This window comes from Schistocerca nitens, chromosome 12 (genome assembly GCF_023898315.1).
Source record: "Schistocerca nitens isolate TAMUIC-IGC-003100 chromosome 12, iqSchNite1.1, whole genome shotgun sequence".
Lineage (NCBI taxonomy): Eukaryota > Metazoa > Arthropoda > Insecta > Orthoptera > Acrididae > Schistocerca > Schistocerca nitens.
Genome location: NC_064625.1, coordinates 66,738,323 through 66,750,997, shown reverse-complemented (window position 1 = coordinate 66,750,997; position 12,675 = coordinate 66,738,323).

The window sequence follows — 12,675 nt, the reverse complement described above, 5'->3', positions numbered from 1 at the left end:
CTGAAACGGTTACATTTATGGTCTGCCAGCCCTTGTCGCGTGCTGCGGTATGTGGGGACAATACAAGCAGCACAGTAGAACACAGGAGAAGCATCTAAGTTGATGCAATCGCCCAGTAAGACGAGCTACATTTATAGTTTTAGTTATCGATTATTGAATTATTGGTCGGTTTGGTGCCTTGGACATGACCGAGGACCTTAAGATTTTGCATGAACCGAGGACTGGCAGCCACGTAACACGAGAAAATGTGAAAAGTGTTAATATGTATTAAAAACCTTAGAAAATCTCCGTGTTTCGTCATTCACCATCGAATCGATATAACGCGAGATCGTCACATTGGTCGCATTTCTCTCTGAAACGGTTACATTTATGGACTGCCAGCCCTTGTCGCGTGCTGCGGTATGTGGGGACAATACAAGCAGCACAGTAGAACACAGGAGAAGCATCTAAGTTGATGCAATCGCCCAGTAAGAAGAGCTACATTTATAGTTTTAGTTATCGATTATTGAATTATTGGTCGGTTTGGTGCCTTGGACATGACCGAGGACCTTAAGATTTTGCATGAACCGAGTACTGGCAGCCACGTAACACGAGAAAATGTGAAAAGTGTTAATATGTAGTAAAAACCTTAGAAAATCTCCGTGTTTCGTCATTCACCATCGAATCGATATAACGCGAGATCGTCACATTGGTCGAATTTCTCTCTGAAACGGTTACATTTATGGTCTGCCAGCCCTTGTCGCGTGCTGGGTTATGTGGGGACAATACAAGCAGCACAGTAGAACACAGGAGAAGCATCTAAGTTGATGTAATCGCCCAGTAAGAAGAGCTACATTTATAGTTTTAGTTATCGATTATTGAATTATTGGTCGGTTTGGTGCCTTGGACATGACCGAGGACCTTAAGATTTTGCATGAACCGAGGACTGGCAGCCACGTAACACGAGAAAATGTGAAAAGTGTTAATATGTAGTAAAAACCTTAGAAAATCTCCGTGTTTCGTCATTCACCATCGAATCGATATAACGCGAGATCGTCACATTGGTCGCATTTCTCTCTGAAACGGTTACATTTATGGTCTGCCAGCCCTTGTCGCGTGCTGCGGTATGTGGGGACAATACAAGCAGCACAGTAGAACACAGGAGAAGCATCTAAGTTGATGCAATCGCCCAGTAAGAAGGGCTACATTCATAGTTTTAGATATCGATTATTGAATTATTGGTCGGTTTGGTGCCTTGGACATGACGGAGGACCTTAAGATTTTGCATGAACCGAGGACTGGCAGCCACGTAACACGAGAAAATGTGAAAAGTGTTAATATGTAGTAAAAACCTTAGAAAATCTCCGTGTTTCGTCATTCACCATCGAATCGATATAACGCGAGATCGTCACATTGGTCGCATTTCTCTCTGAAACGGTACCATTAATGGTCTGCCAGACCTTCTCGCGTGCTGCGGTATGTGGGGACAATACAAGCAGCACAGTAGAACACAGGAGAAGCATCTACGTTGATGCAATCGCCCAGTAAGAAGAGCTACATTTATAGTTTTAGTTATCGATTATTGAATTATTGGTCGGTTTGGTGCCTTGGACATGACCGAGGACCTTAAGATTTTGCATGAACCGAGGACTGGCAGCCACGTAACACGAGAAAATGTGAAAAGTGTTAATATGTAGTAAAAACCTTAGAAAATCTCCGTGTTTCGTCATTCACCATCGAATCGATATAACGCGAGATCGTCACATTGGTCGCATTTCTCTCTGAAACGGTTACATTTATGGTCTGCCAGCCCTTGTCGCGTGCTGCGGTATGTGGGTACAATACAAGCAGCACAGTAGAACACAGGAGAAGCATCTTAGTTGATGCAATCACCCAGTAAGAAGAGCTACTTTTATAGTTTTAGTTATCGATTATCGAATTATTGGTCAGTTTGGTGCCTTGGACATGACCGAGGACCTTAAGATTTTACATGAACCGAGGACTTGCAGCCACGTAACACGAGAAAATGTGAAAAGTGTTAATATGTAGTAAAAACCTTAGATAATCTCCGTGTTTCGTCATTCACCATCGAATCGATATAACGCGAGATCGTCACATTGGTCGCATTTCTCTCTGAAACGGTTACATTTATGGTCTGCCAGCCCTTGTCGCGTGCTGCGGTATGTGGGGACAATACAAGCAGCACAGTAGAACACAGGAGAAGCATCTAAGTTGATGCAATCGCCCAGTAAGAAGAGCTACATTTATAGTTTTAGTTATCGATTATTGAATTATTGGTCGGTTTGGTGCCTTGGACATGACCGAGGACCTTAAGATTTTGCATGAACCGAGGACTGGCAGCCACGTAACACGAGAAAATGTGAAAAGTGTTAATATGTAGTAAAAACCTTAGAAAATCTCCGTGTTTCGTCATTCACCATCGAATCGATATAACGCGAGATCGTCACATTGGTCGCATTTATCTCTGAAACGGTTACATTTATGATCTGCCAGCCCTTGTCGCGTGCTGCGGTATGTGGGGACAATACAAGCAGCACAGTTGAACACAGGAGAAGCATCTAAGTTGATGCAATCGCCCAGTAAGAAGAGCTACATTCATAGTTTTAGTTATCGATTATTGAATTATTGGTCGGTTTGGTGCCTTGGACATTACCGAGGAGCTTAAGATTTTGCATGAACCGAGGACTGGCAGCCACGTAACACGAGAAAATGTGAAAAGTGTTAATATGTAGTAAAAACCTTAGAAAATCTCCGTGTTTCGTCATTCACCATCGAATCGAAATAACGCGAGATCGTCACATTGGTCGCATTTCTCTCTGAAACGGTTACATTTATGGTCTGCCAGCCCTTGTCGCGTGCTGGGTTATGTGGGGACAATACAAGCAGCACAGTAGAACACAGGAGAAGCATCTAAGTTGATGCAATCGCCCAGTAAGAAGAGCTACATTTATAGTTTTAGTTATCGATTATTGAATTATTGGTCGGTTTGGTGCCTTGGACATGACCGAGGACCTCAAGATTTTGCATGAACCGAGGACTGGCAGCCACGTAACACGAGAAAATGTGAAAAGTGTTAATATGTAGTAAAAACCTTAGAAAATCTCCGTGTTTCGTCATTCACCATCGAATCGATATAACGCGAGATCGTCACATTGGTCGCATTTCTCTCTGAAACGGTTACATTTATGGTCTGCCAGCCCTTGTCGCGTGCTGCGGTATGTGGGGACAATACAAGCTCACAGTAGAACACAGGAGAAGCATCTAAGTTGATGCAATCGCCCAGTAAGAAGAGCTACATTTATAGTTTTAGTTATCGATTATTGAATTATTGGTCGGTTTGGTGCCTTGGACATGACCGAGGACCTTAAGATTTTGCATGAACCGAGGACTGGCAGGCACGTAACACGAGAAAATGTGAAAAGTGTTAATATGTAGTAAAAACCTTAGAAAATCTCCGTGTTTCGTCATTCACCATCGAATCGATATAACGCGAGATCGTCACATTGGTCGCATTTCTCTCTGAAACGGTTACATTTATGGTCTGCCAGCCCTTGTCGTGTGCTGCGGTATGTGGGGACAATACAAGCAGCACAGTAGAACACAGGAGAAGCATCTAAGTTGATGCAATCGCCCAGTAAGACGAGCTACATTTATAGTTTTAGTTATCGATTATTGAATTATTGGTCGGTTTGGTGCCTTGGACATGACCGAGGACCTTAAGATTTTGCATGAACCGAGGACTGGCAGCCACGTAACACGAGAAAATGTGAAAAGTGTTAATATGTATTAAAAACCTTAGAAAATCTCCGTGTTTCGTCATTCACCATCGAATCGATATAACGCGAGATCGTCACATTGGTCGCATTTCTCTCTGAAACGGTTACATTTATGGTCTGCCAGCCCTTGTCGCGTGCTGCGGTATGTGGGGACAATACAAGCAGCACAGTTGAACACAGGAGAAGCATCTAAGTTGATGCAATCGCCCAGTAAGAAGAGCTACATTTATAGTTTTAGTTATCGATTATTGAATTATTGGTCGGTTTGGTGCCTTGGACATTACCGAGGAGCTTAAGATTTTGCATGAACCGAGGACTGGCAGCCACGTAACACGAGAAAATGTGAAAAGTGTTAATATGTAGTAAAAACCTTAGAAATCTCCGTGTTTCGTCATTCACCATCGAATCGATATAACGCGAGATCGTCACATTGGTCGCATTTCTCTCTGAAACGGTTACATTTATGGTCTGCCAGCCCTTGTCGCGTGCTGGGTTATGTGGGGACAATACAAGCAGCACAGTAGAACACAGGAGAAGCATCTAAGTTGATGCAATCGCCCAGTAAGAAGAGCTACATTTATAGTTTTAGTTATCGATTATTGAATTATTGGTCGGTTTGGTGCCTTGGACATGACCGAGGACCTTAAGATTTTGCATGAACCGAGGACTGGCAGCCACGTAACACGAGAAAATGTGAAAAGTGTTAGTATGTAGTAAAAACCTTAGAAAATCTCCGTGTTTCGTCATTCACCATCGAATCGATATAACGCGAGATCGTCACATTGGTCGCATTTCTCTCTGAAACGGTTACATTTATGGTCTGCCAGCCCTTGTCGCGTGCTGCGGTATGTGGGGACAATACAAGCAGCACAGTAGAACACAGGAGAAGCATCTAAGTTGATGCAATCGCCCAGTAAGAAGAGCTACATTTATAGTTTTAGTTATCGATTATTGAATTATTGGTCGGTTTGGTGCCTTGGACATGACCGAGGACCTTAAGATTTTGCATGAACCGAGGACTGGCAGCCACGTAACACGAGAAAATGTGAAAAGTGTTAATATGTAGTAAAAACCTTAGAAAATCTCCGTGTTTCGTCATTCACCATCGAATCGATATAACGCGAGATCGTCACATTGGTCGCATTTCTCTCTGAAACGGTTACATTTATGGTCTGCCAGCCCTTGTCGCGTGCTGCGGTATGTGGGGACAATACAAGCAGCACAGTAGAACACAGGAGAAGCATCTAAGTTGATGCAATCGCCCAGTAAGAAGAGCTACATTTATAGTTTTAGTTATCGATTACTGAATTATTGGTCGGTTTGGTGCCTTGGACATGACCGAGGACCTTAAGATTTTGCATGAACCGAGGACTGGCAGCCACGTAACACGAGAAAATGTGAAAAGTGTTAATATGTAGTAAAAACCTTAGAAAATCTCCGTGTTTCGTCATTCACCATCGAATCGATATAACGCGAGATCGTCACATTGGTCGCATTTCTCTCTGAAACGGTTACATTTATGGTCTGCCAGCCCTTGTCGCGTGCTGCGGTATGTGGGGACAATACAAGCAGCACAGTAGAACACAGGAGAAGCATCTAAGTTGATGCAATCGCCCAGTAAGAAGAGCTACATTTATAGTTTTAGTTATCGATTATTGAATTATTGGTCGGTTTGGTGCCTTGGACATGACCGTGGACCTTAAGATTTTGCATGAACCGAGGACTGGCAGCCACGTAACACGAGAAAATGTGAAAAGTGTTAATATGTAGTAAAAACCTTAGAAAATCTCCGTGTTTCGTCATTCACCATCGAATCGATATAACGCGAGATCGTCACATTGGTCGCATTTATCTCTGAAACGGTTACATTTATGATCTGCCAGCCCTTGTCGCGTGCTGCGGTATGTGGGGACAATACAAGCAGCACAGTTGAACACAGGAGAAGCATCTAAGTTGATGCAATCGCCCAGTAAGAAGAGCTACATTCATAGTTTTAGTTATCGATTATTGAATTATTGGTCGGTTTGGTGCCTTGGACATTACCGAGGAGCTTAAGATTTTGCATGAACCGAGGACTGGCAGCCACGTAACACGAGAAAATGTGAAAAGTGTTAATATGTAGTAAAAACCTTAGAAAATCTCCGTGTTTCGTCATTCACCATGGAATCGATATAACGCGAGATCGTCACATTGGTCGCATTTCTCTCTGAAACGGTTACATTTATGGTCTGCCAGCCCTTGTCGCGTGCTGGGTTATGTGGGGACAATACAAGCAGCACAGTAGAACACAGGAGAAGCATCTAAGTTGATGCAATCGCCCAGTAAGAAGAGCTACATTTATAGTTTTAGTTATCGATTATTGAATTATTGGTCGGTTTGGTGCCTTGGACATGACCGAGGACCTCAAGATTTTGCATGAACCGAGGACTGGCAGCCACGTAACACGAGAAAATGTGAAAAGTGTTAATATGTAGTAAAAACCTTAGAAAATCTCCGTGTTTCGTCATTCACCATCGAATCGATATAACGCGAGATCGTCACATTGGTCGCATTTCTCTCTGAAACGGTTACATTTATGGTCTGCCAGCCCTTGTCGCGTGCTGCGGTATGTGGGGACAATACAAGCTCACAGTAGAACACAGGAGAAGCATCTAAGTTGATGCAATCGCCCAGTAAGAAGAGCTACATTTATAGTTTTAGTTATCGATTATTGAATTATTGGCCGGTTTGGTGCCTTGGACATGACCGAGGACCTTAAGATTTTGCATGAACCGAGGACTGGCAGGCACGTAACACGAGAAAATGTGAAAAGTGTTAATATGTAGTAAAAACCTTAGAAAATCTCCGTGTTTCGTCATTCACCATCGAATCGATATAACGCGAGATCGTCACATTGGTCGCATTTCTCTCTGAAACGGTTACATTTATGGTCTGCCAGCCCTTGTCGTGTGCTGCGGTATGTGGGGACAATACAAGCAGCACAGTAGAACACAGGAGAAGCATCTAAGTTGATGCAATCGCCCAGTAAGAAGAGCTACATTTATAGTTCTAGCTATCGATTATTGAATTATTGGTCGGTTTGGCGCCTTGGACATGACCGAGGACCTTAAGATTTTATAGTTTTAGTTATCGATTATCGAATTATTGGTCGGTTTGGTGCCTTGGACATGACCGAGGACCTTAAGATTTTACATGAACCGAGGACTGGCAGCCACGTAACACGAGAAAATGTGAAAAGTGTTAATATGTACTAAAAACCTTAGAAAATCTCCGTGTTTCGTCATTCACCATCGAATCGATATAACGCGAGATCGTCACATTGGTCGCATTTCTCTCTGAAACGGTTACATTTATGGTCTGCCAGCCCTTGTCGCGTGCTGCGGTATGTGGGGACAATACAAGCAGCACAGTAGAACACAGGAGAAGCATCTAAGTTGATGCAATCGCCCAGTAAGACGAGCTACATTTATAGTTTTAGTTATCGATTATTGAATTATTGGTCGGTTTGGTGCCTTGGACATGACCGAGGACCTTAAGATTTTGCATGAACCGAGGACTGGCAGCCACGTAACACGAGAAAATGTGAAAAGTGTTAATATGTATTAAAAACCTTAGAAAATCTCCGTGTTTCGTCATTCACCATCGAATCGATATAACGCGAGATCGTCACATTGGTCGCATTTCTCTCTGAAACGGTTACATTTATGGTCTGCCAGCCCTTGTCGCGTGCTGCGGTATGTGGGGACAATACAAGCAGCACAGTTGAACACAGGAGAAGCATCTAAGTTGATGCAATCGCCCAGTAAGAAGAGCTACATTTATAGTTTTAGTTATCGATTATTGAATTATTGGTCGGTTTGGTGCCTTGGACATTACCGAGGAGCTTAAGATTTTGCATGAACCGAGGACTGGCAGCCACGTAACACGAGAAAATGTGAAAAGTGTTAATATGTAGTAAAAACCTTAGAAATCTCCGTGTTTCGTCATTCACCATCGAATCGATATAACGCGAGATCGTCACATTGGTCGCATTTCTCTCTGAAACGGTTACATTTATGGTCTGCCAGCCCTTGTCGCGTGCTGGGTTATGTGGGGACAATACAAGCAGCACAGTAGAACACAGGAGAAGCATCTAAGTTGATGCAATCGCCCAGTAAGAAGAGCTACATTTATAGTTTTAGTTATCGATTATTGAATTATTGGTCGGTTTGGTGCCTTGGACATGACCGAGGACCTTAAGATTTTGCATGAACCGAGGACTGGCAGCCACGTAACACGAGAAAATGTGAAAAGTGTTAGTATGTAGTAAAAACCTTAGAAAATCTCCGTGTTTCGTCATTCACCATCGAATCGATATAACGCGAGATCGTCACATTGGTCGCATTTCTCTCTGAAACGGTTACATTTATGGTCTGCCAGCCCTTGTCGCGTGCTGCGGTATGTGGGGACAATACAAGCAGCACAGTAGAACACAGGAGAAGCATCTAAGTTGATGCAATCGCCCAGTAAGAAGAGCTACATTTATAGTTTTAGTTATCGATTATTGAATTATTGGTCGGTTTGGTGCCTTGGACATGACCGAGGACCTTAAGATTTTGCATGAACCGAGGACTGGCAGCCACGTAACACGAGAAAATGTGAAAAGTGTTAATATGTAGTAAAAACCTTAGAAAATCTCCGTGTTTCGTCATTCACCATCGAATCGATATAACGCGAGATCGTCACATTGGTCGCATTTCTCTCTGAAACGGTTACATTTATGGTCTGCCAGCCCTTGTCGCGTGCTGCGGTATGTGGGGACAATACAAGCAGCACAGTAGAACACAGGAGAAGCATCTAAGTTGATGCAATCGCCCAGTAAGAAGAGCTACATTTATAGTTTTAGCTATCGATTATTGAATTATTGGTCGGTTTGGCGCCTTGGACATCACCGAGGACCTTAAGATTTTGCATGAACCGAGGACTGGCAGCCACGTAACACGAGAAAATGTGAAAAGTGTTAATATGTAGTAAAAACCTTAGAAAATCTCCGTGTTTCGTCATTCACCATCGAATCGATATAACGCGAGATCGTCACATTGGTCGAATTTCTCTCTGAAACGGTTACATTTATGGTCTGCCAGCCCTTGTCGCGTGCTGCGGTATGTGGGGACAATACAAGCAGCACAGTAGAACACAGGAGAAGCATCTAAGTTGATGCAATCGCCCAGTAAGAAGAGCTACATTTATAGTTTTAGCTATCGATTATTGAATTATTGGTCGGTTTGGCGCCTTGGACATGACCGAGGACCTTAAGATTTTGCATGAACCGAGGACTGGCAGCCACGTAACACGAGAAAATGTGAAAAGTGTTAATATGTAGTAAAAACCTTAGAAAATCTCCGTGTTTCGTCATTCACCATCGAATCGATATAACGCGAGATCGTCACATTGGTCGCATTTCTTTTTGAAACGGTTACATTTATGGCCTGCCAGCCCTTGTCGCGTGCTGCGGTATGTGGGGACAATACAAGCAGCACAGTAGAACACAGGAGAAGCATCTAAGATGATGCAATCGCCCAGTAAGAAGAACTACATTTATAGTTTTAGTTATCGATTATTGATTTATTGGTCGGTTTGGTGCCTTGGACATGACCGAGGACCTTAAGATTTTGCATGAACCGAGGACTGGCAGCCACGTAACACGAGAAAATGTGAAAAGTGTTAATATGTAGTAAAAACCTTAGAAGATCTCCGTGTTTCGTCATTCACCATCGAATCGATATGACGCGAGATCGTCACATTGGTCGCATTTCTCTCTGAAACGGTTACATTTATGGTCTGCCAGCCCTTGTCGCGTGCTGCGGTATGTGGGTACAATACAAGCAGCACAGTTGAACACAGGAGAAGCATCTTAGTTGATGCAATCGCCCAGTAAGAAGAGCTACTTTTATAGTTTTAGTTATCGATTATCGAATTATTGGTCGGTTTGGTGCCTTGGACATGACCGAGGACCTTAAGATTTTACATGAACCGAGGACTGGCAGCCACGTAACACGAGAAAATGTGAAAAGTGTTAATATGTAGTAAAAACCTTAGAAAATCTCCGTGTTTCGTCATTCACCATCGAATCGATATAACGCGAGATCGTCACATTGGTCGCATTTCTCTCTGAAACGGTTACATTTATGGTCTGCCAGCCCTTGTCGCGTGCTGCGGTATGTGGGGACAATACAAGCAGCACAGTTGAACACAGGAGAAGCATCTAAGTTGATGCAATCGCCCAGTAAGAAGAGCTACATTTATAGTTTTAGTTATCGATTATTGAATTATTGGTCGGTTTGGTGCCTTGGACATTACCGAGGAGCTTAAGATTTTGCATGAACCGAGGACTGGCAGCCACGTAACACGAGAAAATGTGAAAAGTGTTAATATGTAGTAAAAACCTTAGAAAATCTCCGTGTTTCGTCATTCACCATCGAATCGATATAACGCGAGATCGTCACATTGGTCGCATTTCTCTCTGAAACGGTTACATTTATGGTCTGCCAGCCCTTGTCGCGTGCTGGGTTATGTGGGGACAATACAAGCAGCACAGTAGAACACAGGAGAAGCATCTAAGTTGATGCAATCGCCCAGTAAGAAGAGCTACATTTATAGTTTCAGTTATCGATTATTGAATTATTGGTCGGTTTGGTGCCTTGGACATGACCGAGGACCTTAAGATTTTGCATGAACCGAGGACTGGCAGCCACGTAACACGAGAAAATGTGAAAAGTGTTAGTATGTAGTAAAAACCTTAGAAAATCTCCGTGTTTCGTCATTCACCATCGAATCGATATAACGCGAGATCGTCACATTGGTCGCATTTCTCTCTGAAACGGTTACATTTATGGTCTGCCAGCCCTTGTCGCGTGCTGCGGTATGTGGGGACAATACAAGCAGCACAGTAGAACACAGGAGAAGCATCTAAGTTGATGCAATCGCCCAGTAAGAAGAGCTACATTTATAGTTTTAGTTATCGATTATTGAATTATTGGTCGGTTTGGTGCCTTGGACATGACCGAGGACCTTAAGATTTTGCATGAACCGAGGACTGGCAGCCACGTAACACGAGAAAATGTGAAAAGTGTTAATATGTAGTAAAAACCTTAGAAAATCTCCGTGTTTCGTCATTCACCATCGAATCGATATAACGCGAGATCGTCACATTGGTCGCATTTCTCTCTGAAACGGTTACATTTATGGTCTGCCAGCCCTTGTCGCGTGCTGCGGTATGTGGGGACAATACAAGCAGCACAGTAGAACACAGGAGAAGCATCTAAGTTGATGCAATCGCCCAGTAAGAAGAGCTACATTTATAGTTTTAGCTATCGATTATTGAATTATTGGTCGGTTTGGCGCCTTGGACATGATCGAGGACCTTAAGATTTTGCATGAACCGAGGACTGGCAGCCACGTAACACGAGAAAATGTGAAAAGTGTTAATATGTAGTAAAAACCTTAGAAAATCTCCGTGTTTCGTCATTCACCATCGAATCGATATAACGCGAGATCGTCACATTGGTCGAATTTCTCTCTGAAACGGTTACATTTATGGTCTGCCAGCCCTTGTCGCGTGCTGCGGTATGTGGGGACAATACAAGCAGCACAGTAGAACACAGGAGAAGCATCTAAGTTGATGCAATCGCCCAGTAAGAAGAGCTACATTTATAGTTTTAGCTATCGATTATTGAATTATTGGTCGGTTTGGCGCCTTGGACATGACCGAGGACCTTAAGGTTTTGCATGAACCGAGGACTGGCAGCCACGTAACACGAGAAAATGTGAAAAGTGTTAATATGTAGTAAAAACCTTAGAAAATCTCCGTGTTCCGTCATTCACCATCGAATCGATATAACGCGAGATCGTCACATTGGTCGCATTTCTTTTTGAAACGGTTACATTTATGGCCTGCCAGCCCTTGTCGCGTGCTGCGGTATGTGGGGACAATACAAGCAGCACAGTAGAACACAGGAGAAGCATCTAAGATGATGCAATCGCCCAGTAAGAAGAACTACATTTATAGTTTTAGTTATCGATTATTGATTTATTGGTCGGTTTGGTGCCTTGGACATGACCGAGGACCTTAAGATTTTGCGTGAACCGAGGACTGGCAGCCACGTAACACGAGAAAATGTGAAAAGTGTTAATATGTAGTAAAAACCTTAGAAAATCTCCGTGTTTCGTCATTCACCATCGAATCGATATAACGCGAGATCGTCACATTGGTCGCATTTCTCTCTGAAACGGTTACATTTATGGTCTGCCAGCCCTTGTCGCGTGCTGCGGTATGTGGGTACAATACAAGCAGCACAGTAGAACACAGGAGAAGCATCTTAGTTGATGCAATCGCCCTGTAAGAAGAGCTACTTTTATAGTTTTAGTTATCGATTATCGAATTATTGGTCGGTTTGGTGCCTTGGACATGACCGAGGACCTTAAGATTTTACATGAACCGAGGACTGGCAGCCACGTAACACGAGAAAATGTGAAAAGTGTTAATATGTAGTAAAAACCTTAGAAAATCTCCGTGTTTCGTCATTCACCATCGAATCGATATAACGCGAGATCGTCACATTGGTCGCATTTCTCTCTGAAACGGTTACATTTATGGTCTGCCAGCCCTTGTCGCGTGCTGCGGTATGTGGGTACAATACAAGCAGCACAGTAGAACACAGGAGAAGCATCTTAGTTGATGCAATCGCCCAGTAAGAAGAGCTACTTTTATAGTTTTAATTATCGATTATCGAATTATTGGTCGGTTTGGTGCTTTGGACATGACCGAGGACCTTAAGATTTTACATGAACCGAGGACTGGCAGCCACGTAACACGAGAAAATGTGAAAAGTGTTAATATGTAGTAAAAACCTTAGAAAAT